This window comes from Phocoena phocoena, chromosome 1 (genome assembly GCF_963924675.1).
Source record: "Phocoena phocoena chromosome 1, mPhoPho1.1, whole genome shotgun sequence".
Taxonomy (NCBI): domain Eukaryota; kingdom Metazoa; phylum Chordata; class Mammalia; order Artiodactyla; family Phocoenidae; genus Phocoena; species Phocoena phocoena.
In genome coordinates this window covers 140,092,366-140,116,284 of record NC_089219.1, presented here as the reverse complement: position 1 = coordinate 140,116,284, position 23,919 = coordinate 140,092,366, and the positions used below count along the sequence as shown (strand labels likewise).

General features: G+C 42.9%; 1 protein-coding gene across 2 annotated transcripts in view; it reads right to left on the bottom strand.

The window, feature by feature from the left end:
• C1H1orf21 (chromosome 1 C1orf21 homolog) overlaps nucleotides 1–23,919 on the bottom strand; it is a 372,503-nt gene that overhangs the window by 204,722 nt on the left and 143,862 nt on the right. Inside the window, exon 1 of one of the 2 annotated variants that reach the window (XM_065893784.1) lies at nucleotides 23,084–23,339. The exons of the other annotated variant lie outside the window; for it this stretch is intronic. The gene's annotated coding sequence lies outside the window, so the exon portion shown is untranslated. Of the gene's footprint in view, nucleotides 1–23,083; nucleotides 23,340–23,919 lie in introns of those variants that run through there. 2 annotated transcript variants of the gene reach the window in all.

The window sequence follows — 23,919 nt, the reverse complement described above, 5'->3', positions numbered from 1 at the left end:
CTGTCATTTCCATAAGCTTTCTAGGTGATTCTGATGTGCAATGAAAGTTAGAAACTCATCTAGACCCCAATCCAGTCATGAGTTACAAGGCAAATAGGTCCAAAGAGGCTTCATGATTTTTCAAGGTCACGTTGCTAATTAGTAGTGGAGCCAACAGCGGGGATCCTTGTCTGCTGTATTCCTGGGTGGTGTTCTTTATGTACATAAAGACCACTCATGCCCATCTGTGATCCAGTGTCCCACAACTGTACTCGACGGTCATGCTCACTGCTGTATCTCCAATGCCTAGCACAGTGCCAGGTGTGGGTGGGGATAAGGAAGAACCACAGAAATGTATGTCGTATCATTTTGAAAATTAAAGTTCAAAGAACACAAGAGTGCAAAATCACACATATGGCCAATCCAACAACTAGCACATTGTTTAATAAGTACTGATCCTCATCAAATGCACCTCTGACTTACAAATCATCTCCAAAACTGAAAAATGAAATAATGGAGGCAAAAGTGCTATGCTTTCCCTCCACAGAAGTAAAAAGAAAACTTTACATAAATGATACAACAGTGGCCAAAAGAAGCAAAAAAATTACTAATGAGAAGCATCACTTTTACTTCCTAAATCACAAAACTTACAAATGGTTTTCTCAGATTTTAACAAAGGAACAGTATCAACAAAAAGCAAGTCAATCTAGCACACTAAAGCTATATGTAAGAGAATAAAAATAGACCATGGAATTGGAAGGTTTACTGCCAAATCCATGGTTTGGTTAGGCTTTGTGATTTTGCCTTTCTAAAATCAAATTTTCCATCTGAAGGGCTCCTCCAGTTAGTTCAGGTTTACATGGGTCAAGCTTTAGTCACAGCCACAGGAATACCTATGGCATGATCTCCGAGGATTCCACCGAGTGATGTTTGCTCCCTCTTCCAAAAACAGCCCAAGGATGGTTTTCCCAGAGTCTAAAATCAAATTAATCCAATATGCATTTATTGAGCAACTATTAACTTCTGGGTCTAGTGTTAGGCTTTTGGAGAGTAGGAGGAGATACAACCAGACTCTGCAGCTCTCAGGTCACATATTCTATTACAAAGATTTCCCGGTGTCTGCATAAGTGTAAGGTTATTATTAATAATCACTCAAGCAGGTACATAATGGCCAACGGATTTACCTGGAAGAAAGAAGGAAGCAGCTGCAATGTGCACACAAGGGGACCTTTTTTTTCCTGGGAAATATTCAAATGTGAGGCCGAGTGACCTTCCCTTGCCCTTCCTCTCTTTCCTTTCAACTTCTCTGTCAAACTATAGGTGAAAAAAGAGGTTTGAAGATGTCCCCACCACACATACACTCATACACACAGGCCATATTTCAAGGGCAGAGAGAATTCTTCACAAGGCTCTAGGGATCAGGGCAAAGCTGACACACACTCTCACTTCATTTCCTGCGTCCCTCTCCAAGATTCCCTGCAGTCTTCTCTGTAAACTCGTGGTCGGTGAGACAGCCAACACCAGCTACAGACTCAATGACTCCAGTTACTGAGCGTTTTTCAGAAATATACTCTTCTGATAACTCAGGTCTGACCAGAACTCCTTCAGGTACTTACTGGCAAGCTCTGCAACTGGTCAAAACCACAAAGAGGGCTTCCCCGGTGGTGCAGTGGTTGAGAGTCCGCCTGCCAATGCAGGGGACACGGGTTCGTGCCCCGGTCTGGGAGGATCCCACATGCCGCGGAGCGGCTGGGCCCGTGAGCCACGGCTGCTGAGCCCGCGCGTTCGGAGCCTGTGCTCCGCAACGGGAGAGGCCACAACAGTGAGAGGCCCGCGTACCGCAAAAAAAAAAAAAAAAAAACCACAAAGACATATCCTACAGATTTCAAAGGCTTTTATGAACCTAAAAAGAAAATCAACGCTGACATCATTTAAGACATTCAAACAGGACACCTATCCTGACCTAAAGCAGTGACTCACTCCCTTACTTTGGTCATCATTAATACTGTGAGATTTAGCTCAAATAAATTCGACAACTGACTATAAGTACACTGTATAATTTTTATCAGGATGTGAGAATGAGCCTCACCTCTGGAGTCTGATGACAAATATTAGGGTTTTAAAAATCTCTCGGCACACTATTTTGTCATACACGTACCTACATGCACATCACAACATGCACAAAGCCACAATCATTCCTTCCCTTGGAGAATCTGAGAAATGACTCATGGTGGACGTTGCAGGGTCACCCCTGCTAACACAATCCCACCAGAGAGATAACAGGGAAACAACAGAGATTATATTTCTTTCACTTGCTCTCGGGGGTTTTAGGATAACTGTATCCTGAGGGGAAATCCTTCTAGATGTATAAAACATGATGCCTTACCGTTGCTCCCTGCCTCCAGTAATCAAAGAATTATTTCTCAAAAAGGCTCAGGAAGAAATCTGGATTTTCCCAAGCAAAGATAATCTGTCATCATGCAGTTGTCCATTAACAAGGGGGAATTTCTTCTATATGAGAAGCAGCGACAGTTGCATTTGGGCAAAGAAATGACATATTTTTATTTTATAACTGAATATTGTAACTGATGATGTTTCTTCCTCTCCTATGGTTACAGGGAAACTCAGGGCTAGACTTGCAGACTACCTGTAACGTAATTAGGCAGAGCCTTCCAGAACGCATTTCTGGATTTTAACTCTCTTCTGATGTCATCTGTTTGATCCCTATGCCACTTTCGTTCTGGTTTATCTTTATTAACGTGTCTCTTTAAGAAACAGATAGGGCTTCCCTGGTGGCGCAATGGTTGAGAGTCCGCCTGCCGACGCAGGGGATGAGGGTTCGTGCCCCGGTCCGGGAGGATCCCACATGCCGCGGAGCGGCTGGGCCCGTGAGCCATGGCCGCTGGGCCTGGGTGTCCAGAGCCTGTGCTCCGCAGCGGGAGAGGCCACAACGGTGAGAGGCCCATGTACTGCAAAAAAAAAAAAAAAAAAAAAAGAAACAGATAAATGAGTACCTGAGCATTATTTACCCCTCATGAGGCTTCCTCTAAGTGTTCACCACCTGTGAGGATGTTCCCAGGCATGGAGACGTGTTCACATTACCCTGAGTCTATAATTTATATTGTATCTTCAAGCACACATTCCTTACACAGGAAGACCCGCTGCTGGCCTGCTGACAATCCCTAGGGATGATACCCTCACGGTAACTGTGGGTTGTCTGCTATCTTCATTTGAGTGGTAATTAAACCTGGCTACATCGTTTCCTAAGAACATCCTTGTTTTACCTGACAGGAATTGAAAAACAGGGGTTAGGTAAGTAAAATAACTAAAATAAAAACACAGAAATAGGGCTTCCCTAGTGGTGCAGTGGTTGAGAGTCCGCCTGCCGATGCAGGGTTCGTGCCCCGGTCCGGGAAGATCCCACATGCCGTGGAGCGGCTGGGCCCGTGAGCCATGGCCGCTAAGCCTGCGCGTCCGGAGCCTGTGCTCCGCAACGGGAGAGGCCACAACAGTGAGAGGCCCGCGTACCACAAAAAAAAAAAAAAAAAAAAAAAAAATCACTGTAATTCATTTTAATTTATGGAAATATATTCACTTGGAAATGGACTGGCTTTCAATGTTGTTTCAACACTGCACACCAAATCACAGGTTGAATCTAAGACATTTCTTGTGCTATTACAAATTTGGTCAAAATCATTCAACATGTTCAAAAGTTATGACTAAAGTATGAAATCCAAGATATCCACCTGAAAAAATCCTTAATCTTAGTATAACCCTTCCTCCCAAGACAAATTCTAATGTCCTGAAACATTTTTAACTATCCGGACACAGGCATAATTATCAGGACACTGCTTCCAAAGCCATATTTCCTAGATAAACAAACTATTCACAGACCTTTTATCTATTACAGTTCTTTTTTTCCTTTTGCTGACCAGAACAATAAATTCTTTAAAAAGAAGAATTTTGAAGCATATTATTTATTTACCATTTTAAAATTTAAGAACGGATACTTTATTTCTATTATATTGAAAAAATAAATTTCCTACTGTCCCTACACTTTCTTCACCATAGTCTATCACTTTTATTTCTCATAAGTTTGCCAATTTTTTATACTTTATCCTTATTCTGCTATAAGTCTTTCCCTTCCATTATACAAATTTATATAAATGGTTTGATCCTCTTCTGTTGATAGCTAACTCTGCAGTGCTGCTTGAGAAAGGGCATAAATAAGAATAAAGCCAACTGAGAGTACAGTTTAGAACAGTAAAATATTACTCAGAAACCCACAGAGAAGGGAAATGAAACAATGGATACCCAGAGCCCCTGGAGTCACCATAACATTTAATTCAATTCCGCATGTATTTCTCGAGGCCTGCAGTTAACCAGGCAACGTGTTAGGTAGACAGTCAGCTTACAGATTTGTGGTGGGCCAGGTGGACTGAAACCCTCACTCTGCAGAGTGATTAATGGGTCTGTAAAGAGCTGTTAATTCATGACTAAGAGAGTTATTTTACTTTGTTATAGATCACTTTCTTGCTCTTTCTGTTTTAATTCACCAAAATCCATTACGAATTCCTTTATTCCAACAGAAGACCTGAAAAATCTATCTGCAGTCATTTCCTGCAATCCTCCCATCCCACACCTCAAGCCCACATTGCACACCCCACATACATTCCATTACAACCTCATTTCATTTACTTCTTCCCCAATACTGGGAGGTAATTTCTTTCTACAAAGGCTGAAGATCAGAATCAATTCCAACACAAGAGCCCACTCACTGAAAAGTACAAAGAGAGCAGCTTCCTGATCCCTCAGCTGTAACTCACCTGGACCAAGGAGAAACTACAGCAAGTAGTTTACCCAACTGCTGGCCTGAGGTCATCCCTACACTACAAACACCAATGGAAACTTTCTTTGAAAATTGAGTAAGAATGAAAAAAAAAGTGCTGAATAGATGGAAACTACCCATACTTCGCCTTCTCAACTGAAATAACTCTTGGCAGTCTAGTACTGAAAGAACACTGACATTCAAACCCATTAGTTCACTGTGAGAATAGCCCTGTGACTAAGGAATAGACTTTGTTCTAAAATTTTCTGGTGGGTCATTGTCAGAATTAAATAAAAGGATCCCAATTCACCATTTTTGTTATGCATGAGACTTCATCAGATTGGGATGCAAGAGAAAAGGTGGTGAAATCTGACCACAACAGCTTTTTCAAAGGTCATACTATCCCCAAAGGATGGTTAAAGCCTTCAGGGGAATGTGCCTTCACATTCTATCTATTTAGCAGTTCAGTGACTATTCCTATTTCTAAGCGCTTATCAGGGATTTCTCATTCCTCACAAATACCTAACATAGACAAAACATTTTAACCTATAGCTGAATTTAGCAAAGCTCCCGGTCCTAGCAAATGACCCAAATAAGAACCCTTTGTTGAGCTGGATTCAAAATAATGAATAATGAATTTTTAAAATCAAGGTAATAAAAAGCCCAGTAGAGTAGTGTTTTCTCACCAATACAATGGGTCCCACTGTTGAGACACAGAAGTCTCTTTGGGGGCAGGGTTTTGCCAAGAAGCACAAACCCTCCACACCCAGGGCTTCCGCTGCTGTAGAATAAATCCACTCACCCTCTCTGTTCATTCAGCTGTCTGTCTAGTTGATGAAAAGTAATGTCTCAGTTCAGGCTTTATGTTTGATTTGGAAATAAACTACCACCAACAAAAATAAACCATTCCTGACTGTGATGTTACAATATTAGCATACATTTTCCAGTTTTAATAGAGCAATTCTAATGTATTACCAAGTGCATCGAGTTATCTACCTACTCAGCAAAGGAAATAATGAATTGCTATGATTTCGATTTAGGACATGTTTCTCATTCTTAGCTGCCCCATCTCAGCATTAATATCATTGAGTTATTAATTCTCCAACTCCTCTTTCTTGTGTTGACAAGAAACAAAGGTAGAGCCAGTCTAGTAAGAAGTGAAAACGAGAACTCTGACTTCTTGTGGCCCACTTGATGGTTTCTAAAACCCTGATAATGGAAGATTACGGCTCCTTTCCTCACCTGATACCCGTTAGCTCGTCTGCTATGGAATCCCTGTGCCCATGCAGTACAAAAACCAGACCCTGAGTCCTCTTCATCATGACGGCCTTATCATGACTTATCAGTGCAAGGAAGACACAGAGCTTTTTATTTTAGACTTCTTTACACTGCATAAAAAAGATAAATGGCCATGTCAAATACAATGTTCATTGGGCATCATGAATGATTTGCTAGAGACCTGGTATACTTCCTTAAATGCCCCAGTCCTACCTCCCACCCTAAAAAAAAATGGCAATATACTTCAAAGGTAAGAGGTTTATTAGAGCTATCAAAATAACCCAAGATGATGTATTTTATTTACTTCAGAGAGAAAACGGTGTTTGTCGATTTCCTAACTACTGTGCATGCATTTGTTTAGCAGATGCATTCATGGCACTAAGTGGAGGTGGCAGAGCACGGGATGTGACCCGTGGGGAAAGTTCTGTTCAGCTTAGAAAGAAAATCTTACCTGAGAGGTTATCTGAGTTTTTCATATTAAATGTTACCAAATGTAGCTGTAGTCATTCAATTATGGGAAATACCATTTAGGTACCTATTTAATTTTTGCGCACTCATTTTTAGACGTGTAAAATGTTACAGCCACTGTTAGTTCCACATCAAAGACTCAATTCCATAGAGAAATGGGGGTGAGTGGGGCAGGGTAGAAAGGAGGAAAAACCCCACTTAATCTCACGAATGCATCCAAATTTAGACCACAGCCTCTCAGAGTTTCTCTTACTCTTTCACATGCAAGCAGCTGGCCCATTAAAGCACAATGTAACAGAGTGAGAGGCTCAAGTCCTTCCGGAAGAGTTCTTTAAAGGAGCAATCAGGAAAATACAGTCTGAATGTGTTTCTGTAAATGACAAGGTTATCTTCAGGCTAGGTGGGCAAGCAGTGCTATCTGAACTGAATTTCCCTCATAATTCTGACCCTCTTTGCCACTTAACAAATAACCTGCTACAAGTTTTAATAGAAATGCTATTTTCCAAAGAACAACACTTGATCATAAACACCACTGCTCTTTTTATTCTCTTCCAAGGCCATTTCTCCCTCACCCTCACTCTAATGCCACTTTTGTAACTGACAACATCTAAGATCCAAAGAAGAGCCCTCAAAAATCATTATTATAGGATCTAACCAAGTACTAGAAAACCAGTATAAATCTCACAGGCATTTCATTTTCTGGTTATACTCACTTTACTTCCTTCCTAATCATAGGAGTTTATTTAATTTTATTTGATTCCTTTTTAACTTTGTTAGTCTTAGATATTATGCTTTTTAAAAAGTGAAATATCAAAACACATGCAAGGGATTTTATCTTCACACAGAATACCGTATAGCTCTCATTTGAGATTATACAAAGGGCAAGTCTATTTCTTGACATCAAAACCTAAAGCAAACTTGATGCAAGTTCAAATATAATGAAAATAGAAGAAAGATACAAGGATGGCTTCAGTATCACTATAAAAACCATCCTCCTAAGGCTCAGAAAGGCACATACACAGATCACAAGATGTGATGGGGATTCACCATCTTCACTTGTATACTGACCTTCTCATTTTTATTAAAAAAATGGTTTTTACCACATACATTCCCTTGAAACAGCGAGTCTAATAGCCCCCAGAGAAAGAGGCTGTGTACATTTAGAAGCTACTGTCATCTCCAAAGTGAACGCACAGTAATCTAAAGAGGAATGTGCCATTGGACAGAGATTCCAAATAGCTCTGCATTTAATTTCCACATAACTTTAGGAAGTCACAAATCCTGAGTAAGCCAGGTTACCTAGCAACCAAATGCTCATTTGAATGCTCCTTCCCACCCTATCCCCTTCATCAGCTGTGTTCTCTCCTGAAAATACCAGTGGAAAGAAGGGGTAGGAATGGGGGAACTTTGAAGCTAAAACATGATGTAACTTCAAAGCATAATAACAATATTAGTGCTGGGTCTGATAAATAATATGCCAAATAACGACTCAGATAAAAGACCAGGAATAAGTTTCATTTGTTGATATCACAATTTGGGATACGTAAAGTAATTCTTGAAGAACCAAGAATAAAAAAAGGTTTTAAAATTTTGACAAGCTGGAGAAAGAGATACATACAATCTTAATGCCAGAAGGGGAAATGGGCTGCAAAGGTTTTGCACAGGCATGGTCAAGAGAGGTTTTAGGGTTCAGGCTAATCTTGGGGATGGAAAATTAGGAAAGGCTTCAAATCAGAAAACCAGCAGAAACGCTGGCAGGTCTCCCACTGCCCAGCCAATCAAATTCTTTAAGGCCACCAAGTGGATAAGAGGACCAACCTATCACACAGAGGGGTAGAGAGCAACTGCTTAATGCTATTGAAGACAACAAACTTAAAACTGATGTTAAAAATTCACAGAGGGCTTCCCTGGTGGCGCAGTGGTTGAGAGTCCGCCTGCCGATGCTGGGGACACGGGTTCGTGCCCCGGGCTGGGAAGATCCCACATGCCGCGGGGCGGCTGGGCCCGTGCGCCGTAGCCGCTGAGCCTGTGCGTCCGGAGCCTGTGCTCCGCAACGGGAGAGGCCACAGCAGTGAGAGGACCGCGTACCTCAAAAAAAAAAAAAAAAAAAAAAAAATTCACAGACATTGTGAAGAACTGCCACACTAGAATCAGGGATTTCCTTCTCCGAAATGCTAAGGCTAGAAATACGAACTTTCTGGGACAGGCCTCCACTGAGCAAAGGATAGATCAGTTCCTGAAGTTCTTAAAAAGATATTTTGGAATATAAACTGGGAACATGGGATTTGGGGTCAGACAAGCTTTCATGAAAATCCCATCATGTATTTCCTGTGTTGACTTTCTGACTTTCCCTGTGTGGCTTCACATGGGACTATTATCTAGATTACATGAGTTAATGTACGTGTTGCATCTGGTGTATAGCATATGCTTCATAAATGTTTGCTATTTATGATGCTGTCCCTTCAAATATATTCTCTCTGAATAAAGTTTAAAACTGACCATGATTATATTTTGCAAAAATGGTACCCAAAATAATTGCCTGGTACCAAAAAAAAACTGCTTCAGTGTCAAAGAACCCATGCCTCTACCTATAGTTGTACCTGGTGATGTGACAGTCACTTGTGTGTGTATAACACACAGTAACATATTTCTTGCTGCCCGACCGAGACACTAAAAGCAAACCTGTCTTCAACTGTTATTCCAGCCAATTAAAAAGTCATTGTCACTAAATGAGACATGGTAAGAGCCAAGTGTTTCACATCTAACAGAAGTTTTGGTTGAGCATAAATTTAATTATTTGAGTTTTGGTTAGCCTACTCCTGAGTCTGGATTTTTGTTGTTGTTTTGCTATGAAATAATCACATAACACATGCAAATATAATGTATATTTTAAAAAATGCCTATGTAGCTACCTAAAGAACCTTACAAGCACCTTGAAAGTTCTGTGTGTAGCCCTTCCTAATCACACCCTCCCCTTTGCCCCCAGAAGTAACTACTATCTTCCTGCATTTTATGTTAATAGTTCCCTTGCTTTTCTTTAGTCTTCCCATACATGAATCAATCCTTAAACAATGTATTGCTTTGGTTTAGCACTTTTTTTGAATTTTACATAAATGGAATCACACTGTATTATTCTTCTACCTTGCCTCTCCACTCATTGTGTGCTTGTGAGATTCATCCTTATGGATATACACAGTTGGAGGTTACTCCCACGACTATTTATCATCAATGTACCACAATTTCTTTATTCAGTATACTGTTGATTGACATATAGGTTGTTTCCAGTGTTTTGCTGTTATGAATAGGGTTACTATGAGCATTCTTCCACATGTGTAAGTTTCTCTAAGGCACTGCCTCCCAACCTTTTTCACCATCCAATTTCCAGTGTTTTGCTGTTATGAATAGGGTTACTATGAGCATTCTTCCACATGTGTAAGTTTCTCTAAGGCACTGCCTCCCAACCTTTTTCACCATCCAATTTATATAGAAAATGATAATATTAGAATGGCAAACTGAAGTTATTAGACAAAACTGCTCCCACTCCAGGCTTGGATCTGCTCTGCTACCTTGCTCTGCTACGCTGAAGGCTAACGGGGTCAGGGGACCATCTCACAAGGCATTCCAAATGTCTTTCAAAAATCACATACTAATTTATACTGTCATCACCATTGTATGTATATTCCCTTTGCTCCACATTCTTGCCCAATGCTTGATGCTGACAGACATTTACCAATCTACTAGGTATGAAATGTTATCTCAACATGGTTTTAATGTTAAAACATATTTATAATGCCTCTATGATTAAAACTGTAGGGTACTGGAACATGAAGTGACAAACCAATAGAAGAGAATAGAAAATGCAGAAATATAGCTAATTAATTACTTATAGCAATTAACTATAGGATAGGGGCACATCCCAAATCAGTGGGGAAAAGATGAACTTTTTAATAAGTAAGTGGTTTGTGATTTCCAAATAGCCATGTTAAAAAAAAAGAGAGAGAGAGAAAATTGGGTCCATTCCCCAGACCATACAGCAAAATAAATTCCAATGGTCACAGATTTAAATGTTAATTGATAAAACCACACAAATGCTAAAAGAAAATATGAGTGACTATCCTATAACTGTGCTGTCCAAAATGAGAGTCATTACCCATACATGGCTACCAAGTACCTGAAATGTGGCTAGGAACTGAAGTTGAAGTTTTAATTTATTTTAAATAATTTAAATTGAAATTAAAAAGCTGACACTCAACTCAGTTATTAGAAAACTTTTACGTACACTTAGAACAACTTGGTTATGTGAATTTACTTTTTCAACTGTAAATTTTATAGTCTAAATACAGATTAAGTATTTACAACGAAAATTTAGTGACCACGTTGAGATGTGCTAAGTATAAAATACACATCAGGGCTTCCCTGGTGGCGCAGTGGTTGAGAGTCTGCCTGCCGATGCAGGGGACACAGGTTCGTGCCCCAGTCCGGGAGGATCCCACATGCCACGGAGCGGCTGGGCCCATGAGCCATGGCCGCTGAGCCTGCGCGTCCGGAGCCTGTGCTCCGCAACGGAAGAGGCCGCAACAGTGAGAGGCCCGCGTACCACAAAAAAAAATAAAATAAAATAAAAATAAAGAAATAAAATACACATCAGTTCTCAAAAATTTAGCATAAAAAAATGTAAAATATCTCATTAGTAATTAAAAATGCTGATTACTTGTTGAAATAACAATATTTTTGATATATTGGGTTAAATAAAATATGTTATTAATTTCACCTCTTTCTACTTCTTTTATTGTGGCTGTTAAAAATTTACATATGTGGTTCCTATTATGTTTTTATTGGATAGTGCTGCTCTACAATCTAGAAGAAAAGTTTTTCCACATCCTGATTCAAATCCAAGAGGCAATAAAGAAAAAGACTGATGTAACTGACTAAATCAAGGAAAAACAACTTACACTAAAAAAACCATAATCAGAGGAAAAAGACAAATGATAAACCGGGGAAAAATTGTCAAACGTTAGGGATAATATCCCTAGTATATAATATTCCTAATACATAAAAAGCTTCATAAAATAAAGGGGAAAAAAAGACCTAAGATCCTATAACAATCGGCAAAAAATATGAAAAGGCAGTTCACAGGAAAAGAAATGCAAGTGGCCCCAAAACATATGAAAAAGAACTCAGGCTAGCTCATAATAAAAGAAATGCAAATTATAATTACACTAAAGTATCATTTAAATGGCAATGACCCAAAGGTTTTTACAACATGTCTACTGGTAAGACTGTGGAGTAAGAAGGCACTCTCATTACCTCTGGTGGGAATGCAAAATTGTGTAGCACCCACAGAAGGGACTTCGGCAATATTGAACAAAACTGCAAATCTATTCATCCTTTGACCCAGCAATCCCACTTCTAGGGATCTATCTAAAGATAAACAGGCAAGAATACGTACATAAATATTCACAAGGCTATTCACTGCAGCACTGTTCATTCAGCTGTCCATTGAGCTATGGAAAAATAATGTTTCCGTTCAGGCTTTATGTCTGATTTGCAAATAAAACCCCACCACCAAAAACAAATCATTCCCAATACAATGTAAGAGCAAAAGACTGAAAATAACTATATATCCAAATGAACAAAGTTTGGTTTATTTACACAGTGGAGTCTCTGAAGTTGTAAAAGGCACTAAGAAATGTTCATATATGGCTTCTGAGTGATCTCTGAAAAACACCATTAAGTGCAAAAGGCAAAGGGCGTAACTATAGTAATGCAACCTTTTTTCTAAAAGGAAAAAATAGATGTTTGCTTACATTAAATAGAAACAGTATGCACATATGTATATATACATGTCATACAGACACCATGTATATACAAAAACATATCCATACACAAACATACGTATATATCCATATCTCAGTAGCTAGATATACATACTTATATATTTTTCTAACTTTGTCCACTTGAACAGACCTAGGAATAATGACCAGCCCAGAGGCAATGAAAACTACTAACACCCGTATTGTGGTATCTAAATACCATTTACCAATAAAAAGATCAGGGACAGGAAAAGTACTAGATCAGCCTGAAATACCTTGTTGTACCACAAAGTAAAGACGTCCTCAAAGACCACGAGAGTCATATCAAAATGATTCAGAAGCCAATTTAAAGAGTCTCCTACAGGCCGAAGATAATTTGAACTTCAAAAGAAATAACTTCAAACGACTATAAACACATGAATTGTGCTAAAATCTATGAGCCCATAATGATACTTTTTAAAAAACCTCATTGGTCTTCTTTGGAAGATGTTAGAAAGTCAACTCATAATTCTGAACATTATTTAAAACAGAGGGAACAAAACTGAGCATTAATTTTCCTATATCCCGAGGTAACCAAGTAATTGATGTGGAAAATTTCTTCTTAATAGAAAAACTCTAGCTAACAAATGAAGAAGGGATGATAGAATATCATCATTTTTCAACTGTTTCTGAAATAATACATCTAAGCAATGGCCAAAGTGGTTTTTGAAGGGCCTGGGGAAGCTTTATAATGGCAAGGTCAGTCTGACAACACCTAAATCCACCAATTAGTCTTAACCTCACAAATAAAGAAACAAGAAGGCCTCCTGATGTGATATAAGAGGAAGTACAGAAGAACACTTTCTATGAGGTACTCTTGCCAAACTACCTGATCAAGCTTCCAGTCTAGATCAAACTACAGGAAATATTGGAAACTGAAGAATACAGTGAAGAACACTAAGAAAGAAGATGCAATCGGCAAACTACAGAATGCAGGGAATCCTATAGATTAAATCCCTGTTTCTTTAACAAATAAACTGCTAGGGGAGAAAAAGAAGAGGGAAAAATAGAGAAAGGAAGCCTATAAAGAAAGACGGGGACTTCCCTGGTGGCGCGGTGGTTAAGAATCCACCTGCCAATGCAGGGGACACGGGTTCGAGCCCTGGTCCGGGAAGATCCCACCTGCTGCAGAGCAACTAAGCCCGCAAGGCACAACTACCGAGCCCACACACCACAACTACAGAAGCCTGCGCACCTAGAGCCCGTGCTCCGCAACAAGAGAAGCCACCGCAATGAGGAGTAGCCCCTGCTCGCCGCAACTACAGAAAGCCCGCACAGCAATGAAGACCCAACGCAGCCAAAAAAATAAAAACATAAAAATAAATTAAAATAACATAAAAAAAAGAAAGACGGATGCATCTCTCAAGTGTGAATCAAATTAATCATTAAAAAAATGTTTGGGCCCACCAGGAAAATTTGGTTACTGACTGCATACTTGATATTAAGAACTTATCGTTAAAAGTTTTTAGGAATGATAATGATATTGTGGTTATGTTAAAAGGAAAAAAAGCTGTTATCATTCCGAGATATAATCTAGTATACACAGACAAGATGACATAGTGTCTGTGATCTGCTTCAAAGAGAAACAGTAGGTGAGGGGAAAGGAATGTGTGTGTGGTGGGAAGGGCAGCGGGAATGGCGAAAAGACAACTGCCCAGGAGTTGACAATTAAAAGCCTGACTTTCGAGTCAGAAGGCCTGGATTCCAGTCTCAGCACTACCACTTGCTGGCTACAAGACCTTGGTCAAGGTCCCAGAGACCCTAAGCCTCAGTTCTTCTTTATCCATAAAGTAGAGGTAACAGTCGTAGGTTCTTCATAAGGTTGTCGCAAGCATTAAAGACAATGCACGTAAGGTACTCAGCACAGCACCTGGGTACAGAGTAAGCACTCCATACACGTTAGCTTTTATTGTTACTATTGTCAGTTATTACCACTGATATTCAAGATCACGAAGCTAGAGTTAGGAGGTGGTGGAAAAGGGATAAAATTTGCTGAATCCAAAGCCCACACTCTTTCCAATACATTTATGATGCTGCCCCCATCTCCATCCAGGGTCTCTCACTGGAGACTGAGGACAAGTAACAATTCACTCTGCAACAAGAGTCTCTATTTCTACCACAAACCTTTAATGACATTGCTACTCAGCCTGGCTTCTGCAACTAGCCATCCTTTGTCACAATGTTGTCACTCAATGTGTCCTTACTGTGGATGGCTCCTCATCTGGTGGAATGTAAACACTCAAGTGTTTTAACCCCTTTATAAATCACTATGCACAATCATAAATTCACAATGATTAAACACTGTGTTATTTCATCATCCTCCCAAAACATGGCCTCAGGTTTCTACTGCACCAGGTACTGGCATAAATTATATAAGGCAAACCTCAGAATCCTGACATATAAAACTAACAAAGTGATAAAACTTCAAACTTTGCATGCAGCAGGAATATAAAAATAATACTAAGTACCTATATCTTGTTATCTCCCATAAGGTAAATATTTCCACTTCTATTTAATAATAGAATTACAAACTCTGAGAAAAACTCTTCAATGCCATTTTACTTCTTCATGGAACAATTCTAAGCACACACCAATTCTTGATCCGTCCTCTCTTCCTGACACCACCTGCCTGGTTCTCTTGCCTCCGTGAGGAGCCTGCACTTTTCAGTCTCCTTCACTGTCCTTTCCATCCACAGCCCATAAGAGTTGGTGTTCCCTGGAACTCATGGTTCAGTGTTTTCCTTCTATAATATTTACTTTCCCTGGGCAATCTCATACAAAACCATGTAGCTTCAACTACCACAGATTCAAAAACTCTCTCTCATTCATTCATTCAACAAATATGTGCTGGGCCCCAATTGTGTGGTAGGTGACCTGGGGACACTCTCTGTTCCCCTCCAGTCTTTTACCCACACTCACAAAGGAACTATCTATCATGCAAATTACACGCTAAACAAATTATCTCTCCCCTGTTTACAATCTCTCAATGCCTCTTATTTTGGGCAATGAGTCCAAGCTAGGTACTGTGAAGCCTTGCATGGTTGATTAGTCTTATCTTGCATCCTGCTGCAAGATGCAGAAGCTCCAGCCACAATGACCCACATCCACGTTTCTCCACATCACTGTGTGTCCTCTGCTGGAATGCCCTACTTCATCTTCCATCTGCCCCCAAATCCCTTTATCCACAAATGCCAGTCTGTGAATTAGTCTATGAATCCATAGTAAATGAGGAAAAACAGTTAGCAAACCAATGTTGGTCCCCCAGTATTTTTGGAAATGTCAGCAATACCCTAGGGGACCCTTGTGCAGCTTTCGAGTGTCATCCAGAATACCTCCTTCTCTGTGAAGCCGTCTATGACTTCTTTATGTTGGGGAACCGTATAATTCATTGTCCAAACTGGAAGACTTTTGAGGGCAAAGGGGGTGCATTAATAACTATGTTGAACAATGGGCACAGACCAGGACTGTCCCAGGGAGACAGGGTGCCGGGTCAGCCTACCTCTAGACAGAGTTGGCTGCTTTCTCCCCTCAACTTCCAAAGCACCTTGACTCTTTATTTACGACATACCATGTGCTTGCCGATTCCCACACTTGTCTGAGAAGTCCACAAAGTCAGGGCCAGGCCTTCTTATCTGTATCTCCAGCATCTCTCCAGTGCCAGGCACAGAGATGACACAAAGTATCATCAACAAAAGTGTTTGTTTAATATATTATCTAAGAGAGTAAGAGAGATTAGATGCTTTAACCTTGGGCAACAAAGGAATTAAACAATTCCCATTATCTTTTCTAATTCCTGAGAAACTCCACTTCCTTATTTGGTTAAAGAGTTTTAAATGAGAGCAAGGTCTTCACAAAGAAAAATTCTAAGCCTCAGACCAATGACCAGCTGTCAATCAACCAACAGCTACTTATTCAGCATGTTATACTCTTAAGGCCCAGTGGGCACGACAGAAGAGCTGATAATTCGGTGGGGTGACAAATAAACATAAATGAAGACCAAAACTAATAATGAAATAAAATAAACAACAAATAAGTGTTGCAGGAGTTCGTGGAAGCCAAGGGAGAAACCACTCTGGTGGTCAGAGAAGACGCTCCCTGAAGGAGAAGGGATTTGAACTGAGACTCGAGAAATGGCTTGGACCCCAAGAGAAGCCACTGAGGGAGGAAAGCTCAAGGTCGGGCAGGGGTGGGTGTTCGGACGGCCACAAAGGGTAAGCAGAGCGTTTGTTTTGGGAGCTGTACCTAGACTGTCATGGACTCCTGGCATAGAAACCAGAACATCTGAATTTTCAGTAGATATTAAACAACTCAAAGAGGTTCCTGGATTCTCACCTCCTTCCTCAAAATAGTAATAGTATCCGCCTGAGACACAGAGTTAGATATTATGTAGCTTATTCCTTTATAACCTTTTAATTGTAAGAACTGTTACAAAATTATCTTAGGAAAATTGCTTTTGGCAGAACTTTCAGATAGAACTGCTGAAGTCACCCCTTGGCATGTATTAATTATCTGTGTCTTTGAAAAGTTCTCTGCAAACCTCAGCCTGAGCCTGCAGCAACTCCTTACTCTACATCTGGCCTTTCAATCCTCTCCTGAAAGAAACTGTACTGTTGATATAGGAGCTCCCCTGCACTGTCAACGACATGTGTAGATCTCTTTGTCAACTGTGGGGTTCAGGGAGAAGCTTTTAGCTGTGCCTGTGATGATACACACTGCATCTACTGGATGGCTGAGTGGGTGTCACCTACTCCACCAGCATCTGTGATGATGGGTATGAAAAATGCCCTCACAATCCAGCAAAGACCACCAACCTCTCATTCTCCTTCTTTACCCTGCTCAGGGAAAAACATGTCACCAAGTAAGGTAGAAAATGTCCTAATATATGCTGTAACAATAAGCTGAAACTACTGCAATAACCACTGCACTCAAATAAAACACAGATCCATCGAAGAAAGGGCATTCTTACTTAAAAACAATTGTCCTCGTTTAAAGCACCTTCTTCCAAAAGCCCTGGAGCACTCAGGATATTGCGTAACTAGTGCTGGATCCACTTCTGAAGTACGGTTTTGTAAAAAGACCAATCTAAGTTCGTATGCAATGAGTCAATAGGCTGTGTTTTTCCAGTAGCAGTCCTCTTTCTCCCACTGACCCTACTGGTAGGGCCAACAAAGGTTATAAATTTATAAGGGAAAGCAACAATGTTAGGTCTTAGCTAAAGAATCCTTGCTTGGTAGAAATGTGTCTAGTGAGCTTATAAAATGTTCATGGAGAGCAGTAAAACCACCACAAATGAGAAAAAATTTGGTTCAAATTACAGTAATGTTTATTTAACCAACATTCATTTAACCAACATTTATTTAACCAAAGGAGAAAAAAATAAGGTAATGAGGATGAAATTAAACAAACCATTCTACTTCTGTGATTAGTAAGTAGATTTGGGTGTACAGGAAAGCCTTTCAATGGTGCCATTATGAAAATCTCTGAAATGCTTCTCAAGATATGTTGTCCAATCTTTAAAAATAACAACAGTCACCTAGATATTCCTTTATCTATTATCCAACATAGGCTGTAATAGCTAAGTGAAGTGAAGAAGCAAGTGCTTCAGCTATGATTAAAGGGCTTAAGAGCCTTTAAAAGTCAAAAATATTGTGTAATCAAAAGTGAAAACAAAAGCAGAAAGATCCCCAAACTTGGGGGTGTTCTAACTCCATTCTTCTAAAGGTACAAAGCATGTATGCGGACTTCAACTCATGAATGCTAAACACATCTGCTGAGGTGGCGTGAGCCTGTGAAACAGGCAGAGGCAGGCATGTACTGGAAGATCTGAGGGCTTGATGGAGAGAAGTGGGTGGAAGGAATAAGGGAGGTGTAGGGGGCAAAGTAGGACAAGGCAGAGGGGCCCTGAGGGTAGAAAGGAGAAGTGGCTGGAAGCAGAAAGTCTACACTTGAGCAGAGAGGTGGGAGGAGTCAGAGGGAAAGTGGGCCTGGAGATGCGGTTCAAGTACTGGAAAACGTCATTCGGAAACACAAAACCCAAGTCTTGCAGGCAAAAGTAAGGTGGTGGGAGAAGAAGCAGGAGAGCCTATGGATGAAATTCTGTGGGACAGAAAAACATGGAAACACTTCAGAAAGGATAGGTAGATGAAAGGGACACTTGGCAAAGGGGCAAGGTAAAAGGCAGCCCAAGGAGAGCGAACAGATGTAGGGGCAGAGCCACAGAATGAATGCTGGCAGGTTGAGTGTGCTCGCTGCATGAGACAAGTCTCAACTTTGCTTGTTTTATTTTAGAGGGACCAGCAGTGAATACCAATTACGGCTCCCTTGAGAAAATCCAGTAAACCAAGAGGTGGGGCTACCTGTGAGCTTCCCCAGGACCTCTCCCCGACTCCCTGATGCAGGCATCTTCTGGGAGAGACCCCAGCATGGAAAGCCCTGAGTGCTATGGCTGCAGTACAATGCCAAGTAAGACAAGGGTACATGAAAGAACTCTGAAAACCATAAAGCACCCTATAAATAGGAAGTATTGTTATTCACTGAATGCCTCGGACAAAAAAAGAAAGACCACAATCAGTCACAATCAGGAGTGAAGAAATATTTGTCAAATACGGATATTATCTATATTCCAAACCGAGATGACCCTAACTAGAAATTCCTATTTGAGAAGACATTATGCTTGGTATGTTTACTTTCCTGTCCAATACTTCTCAACATTTAAAAACCCTACCTGAGGCATAATACGGAGCTCTTGATAAACTATCCTACTGATTTATTAAAAGGGAAATCCGCATCTAATGCATTTCCAAGGAGGTTTTTGACACATTACAGATCTTAACTAATTAGGTGAATTCCATTCAATTCAATCACTCATTGAGTTATTCCAAGTGTAAGGTAGTGTACAAGCCGCCATGGGGGTTGCAGAGATGAGCAAAACAGTCTGCCTCTAACTACCTAGTTCGGTTAATCTTCTCAGCTTCTATTCAGATTGGGGCAGCTGCATCTCCTCTCACAAGTATAGAGAGAAAGCGATCTTGACATTATGTGACTACCCTACAAACTAGGAAATGCATTTTCCAGGAACACAATGAATTAAAAAGGAAAAAAAAAAAGGACTTCTTTTTTTAAATTTATTTATTTTTGGCTGTGTTGGGTCTTCGTTTCTGCGCGAGGGCTTTCTCTAGTTGTGGCAAGCGAGGGCCACTCTTCATCGCGGTGCGCGGGCTCCTCACTATCGCGGCCTCTCTTGTTGCGGAGCACAGGCTCCAGATGCGCAGGCTCAGTACTTGTGGCTCACAGGCCTAGTTGCTCCGCGGCATGTGGGACCCTCCCAGACCAGGGCTCGAACCCGTGTCCCCTGCATTAGCAGGCAGATTCTCAACCACTGCGCCACCAGGGAAGCCCAAAAAGGGACTTCTTAATACCTGGTGACTGCGGACACTGCTGTGTGTTCATTTCCATGTTCATCCTAGCCCAGTTTACGTGCAACCACTCTTGCCCTGATTGCATAACCACAGCACGTCAAGTTGTTTCTTGTTGCAATTGTAACTTGTAAAATTAAACTTCAGAACTGAGGGAGTCAAGCAAAATAATTGCCTACTTTAAAAATATGTATGTATATAATTTACATGTCACTTTAGATAAGCTCTTGATTTACGATCTCTTCAAGTCACAACTGTCACCAACTTTAAAATACAGTTTCAGTGTACAAGTCTCCCTGCACACAGGCCCTATCCCTGTCTTCTCAGTTTTCTAAGTATTATATATTGATCTATTGCAATCTGCCTTTCATGGGTTTTTTTTTTTTTTTTTTTTTTGCGGTACGCGGGCCTCTCACTGTTGTGGCCTCTCCCGTTGCGGAGCACAGGCTCCGGACACGCAGGCTCAGCGGCCATGGCTCACGGGCCTAGCCGCTCTGCGGCATGTGGGATCCTCCCGGACCGGAGCACGAACCTGTGTCCCCCGCATCGGCAGGCGGACTCTCAACCACTGCGCCACCAGGGAAGCCCCTGCCTTTCATGTTTTAATGAGAGCCTAAGTAATCACAGCTTTTACTTCTCCCAAGCTCCAAGGCTTCTAAAATTCCAAAGAAGGAACATAAGATGTCCCAAAATGCACCTGCTTGTGCCTCACAGGGTTCCAAATTCTATCGATAAGTTCACGTGAAGCTGGTGATACTTATCACACTTAAGACCCTCTGTGAATAATCTCCTGCCCTCTCCTTTTCTTATGGGTGGTGCCATGATTCTTTCTCTCCAACCTGGGGCATCTCATTCCCTGACAGAAAATAGCTAGAAGAAAGGGGCCACAGGGAGCCTGGAGCAAGCCACTCAGGATGTGACAGTCAAGTCTTGCCTGGTCAAAAATCCAACACAGTGCTGAGGCACCATCAACCTGGAAACGATATTCACAATGGGACACACCACCTTCCTCCTGGGTAGAGTTTCTGCATCAGTCACAGCAAATAGTGCCAATTAATGAACAAGCTTTTGATGTATATACCTTGTGATTCTTCAAGAAGCTCAAACCACTTCAGCTGTGGCCTATTAATTCCCAGAAATCCATGCTAGATGATAAAGTGAGATCAGGGGTGAGAGGGTAAAGGGTAAATTACTAGCCAATAAAACAAAATTATCAGCTCTCTCAGCCACTGAAACTGAGTCAGCTGAAAAGGGAAGCTAGAACCTCAGGATCCTTCTAGGGTGAACTTTGCCTCCCTACCAACCAAGTCCAGTTTTTCTTGGGAAAAATGCCCGAATGGAGATAAGCCTGACAACAGAAGCACCCCACTCCTTCGCAGGCATCTGCTCATCCAAGTGCTGAGTCCGCTTGTCTTTGTCGCTTTTCCGAGTAGCCCTCTGGAGCTGCTGGTTCTCCGAACCCAGTTTGCACAGCAGGAAACACTAAGGGAGGTTACATTTCAATGCTGCATTTCTGATCCGTGAACTGCTAGTTTAATGCAGAGATAAATACACTCAGCTGTCCTATCACTGGCACTTACTATTTTATAAGCAGCAAAAGAAAAATAGATAATTAAGTCTAAATTAATTTCCATGCCTGATCAATGGCATTTCCAAACAGCCAACACAGAACATGTTCTATTGATCCTACAATCCAGCTCTAGAAGTATGAAAAAGGGGGGGAAACCCCCAGATTGAGCATCTTGAACTTAAAGACCCTTCAGAAACATCACTTTCTCCCCCCAAGAAAGCTAGAGTAGCCCAGGCCCACTCTACCCATAATTTTTTTCGATCCTGGTACATCCCAATTCTACCAACTGAAAGCTTATTCCATTAGGTAGAAGGTGAGCCCAGCCCATGAAGTAAGGAAGTGTTCATAAGATCTGTCTGTGTAATGAACGTGTCATTTCCCCAAACTGCCCAACTGTTTCCTTAAAAAAAAAAAAAAAAACTATTACATGGAATTTATGGTGTCAGTCCCCCTCCCAAAGTCTGAGTCAGAGTATATGTGTCTTTAGTGAAGTTCTGGGTGACCAAGGTGTATCACTTTCAGACTTGCTCCAATAGCTGAACTTAGGGCCATCTTCCAACCACGGTACAAAATAAGCAACTATCTATTTTAAAACAATTTTCCCACCTCACATGCGATGGGAGATACCTCATACATAGGTCGTCAACTTCCTACTGGAAAACAATCATTTCTATCGCAAACTGTGTTTGTCACCTCCCAGGATTAATGCGTGTTTATGTGTATATATTTTTATCCTTGACCGTGCAACTCTTGGAGCAGAGAAAGCCACCCCAATTTTTACCATCGTGCCTGAGACAATTCAGAGCTTTAGAAGAGGGATGAATGGGAGATGAAAGGCTCTAAGCCCAGGGGCTTCTCTCACACAAACAGTAAGTAGAAAAAAAAAAAATCCCTCCGAGGAGGGGGTGGGGGCAGGGTGGAAGACCGGCGAAGGACGTCAGGCAACAAACCAGAGGCAGGGGCGGCCGCACTTCGCGAACTGCCTGCAGAAGGGAGTGAAATCTTTCCCCAGTACAATAACCAGGCACCCTCTGGCTGCCTCGCATGGGCACGAATAATAAATACATCGAGGTGGGCAAATCGCTGCATCGAGACAAGTCACCCCAAAAAGGTCAAAACTTCAGAAATCCCGGGGATCACGGCACCCACATAAACACATCAATCAGTCAGAGCGGGAGAAGAGACTCGGAGATTTAGCAGAGAATTCTGAATTTCCCTTTTTCTTTCAAGCTCTGGCTTGCAAAGTACGGCGGCTACAGGCAAAGCTCGAGGGGAGCAAGAAAGGCTGAGGGCGGCGGGGAGTGCGGATGGGAAGGGAGGGGAGTCGAATCCCAGACACCCAGGCCTCAATGTGACGAAAGTCGTCAGCAGCCCCAACCGCATCCCAACCCCTCCGCCCCGGCCAGCAGACGCCCCCAGCAGCTCCCCCCAACCCCAGCTTCCGTCCCCGCCAGCCCCGCAACGGCAGCGGCGGCGGCGGCGGTGGCGGCAGGAGGAGCAGCAGCAGCAGCAGCAGCAGCCCCGGCCCGGGCCGCGCGCGCCGGCAGCGCCACGACCGCGGCTCCCGTCCCCGCCGCGCGGCAGGCACCCCGCAGGCCTCCCTCACAGCCCACCCGGGCGCGCCCGGAGCGGAACCCGGGCGGGCTGCGCCGCCAACTGCCCCCGCCCCAGGTCGGCGTGGGCTCACGCTTACCTTGGGCGCTCGCGGGGGGGGCTGAAGGTGGTAAGCCTCCCGCCCCCCGCCCGGATCCTCCTCGCTTGTTTTCTTCCTCCCTTCTCCTCCTCTTCCTCCTCCTCCCCACAGTGAGTCCGGGTCTCCCCCTCCTCCCAGACGCCGGGAGTAAGAGCCGAAACCCCCGAAGCCCGGCCCGCGTGCGTGCGTGCGAGAGGCTGCGGCGCGCGGCCAGCTCTCCAGCAACTGAGCGCGGCGCGCGGCTCCTAACTAAAGTGTGAAAGAAGCGGCGGCCGCTGCACGGAACGTCCCCGTGGGAGTGGGCAGGGAGCAAGCCGGAGCTGGTGGGGAGAGAGCGAGCGAGGGAGGGGACCTGGAAAAAGGGAGGGGGAGGGAGGGAGGGGACCTCCTCGCCCAGTCACTCACTCGAGGGGCGGGGGCAGCCAGACACTCCCCCACCGCCGGCCCCTCCCCGCGCCCGGCTCCCGCGCGCGTCCAGCACCCAGCCTCGCCCCTGGGAACGGCCTGCGGAGGCCGCGGGGGTGCCGCGCACCCCGGAGAAAGGGACCAGGAGAGCGGGGCTGCCAGGGCTGCAGAGAGGGAAGGAGGGTGAGGACGGGCGTGTGTGTGTGAAAGCTGCGTCCTGGGCCTGACACCCGGGCGGTGGCGTGGAAGCCACGGGGCAGCTCGGAGGCCGGGGCGGCCCAGCTTTGCGGGAAGCCCAAGCCAGCCCTTGGGCCCAGCCGCGGGGCTGCGCTTGCTGGAAGCAGAGGGAGGGAAGGCCGGGCATCCTCGCCGCGCCGCGCGGCCCCTCCCTTCGCTGGACCGGCGGGCGCTGCCCAGCGGCCCCGGCCCCT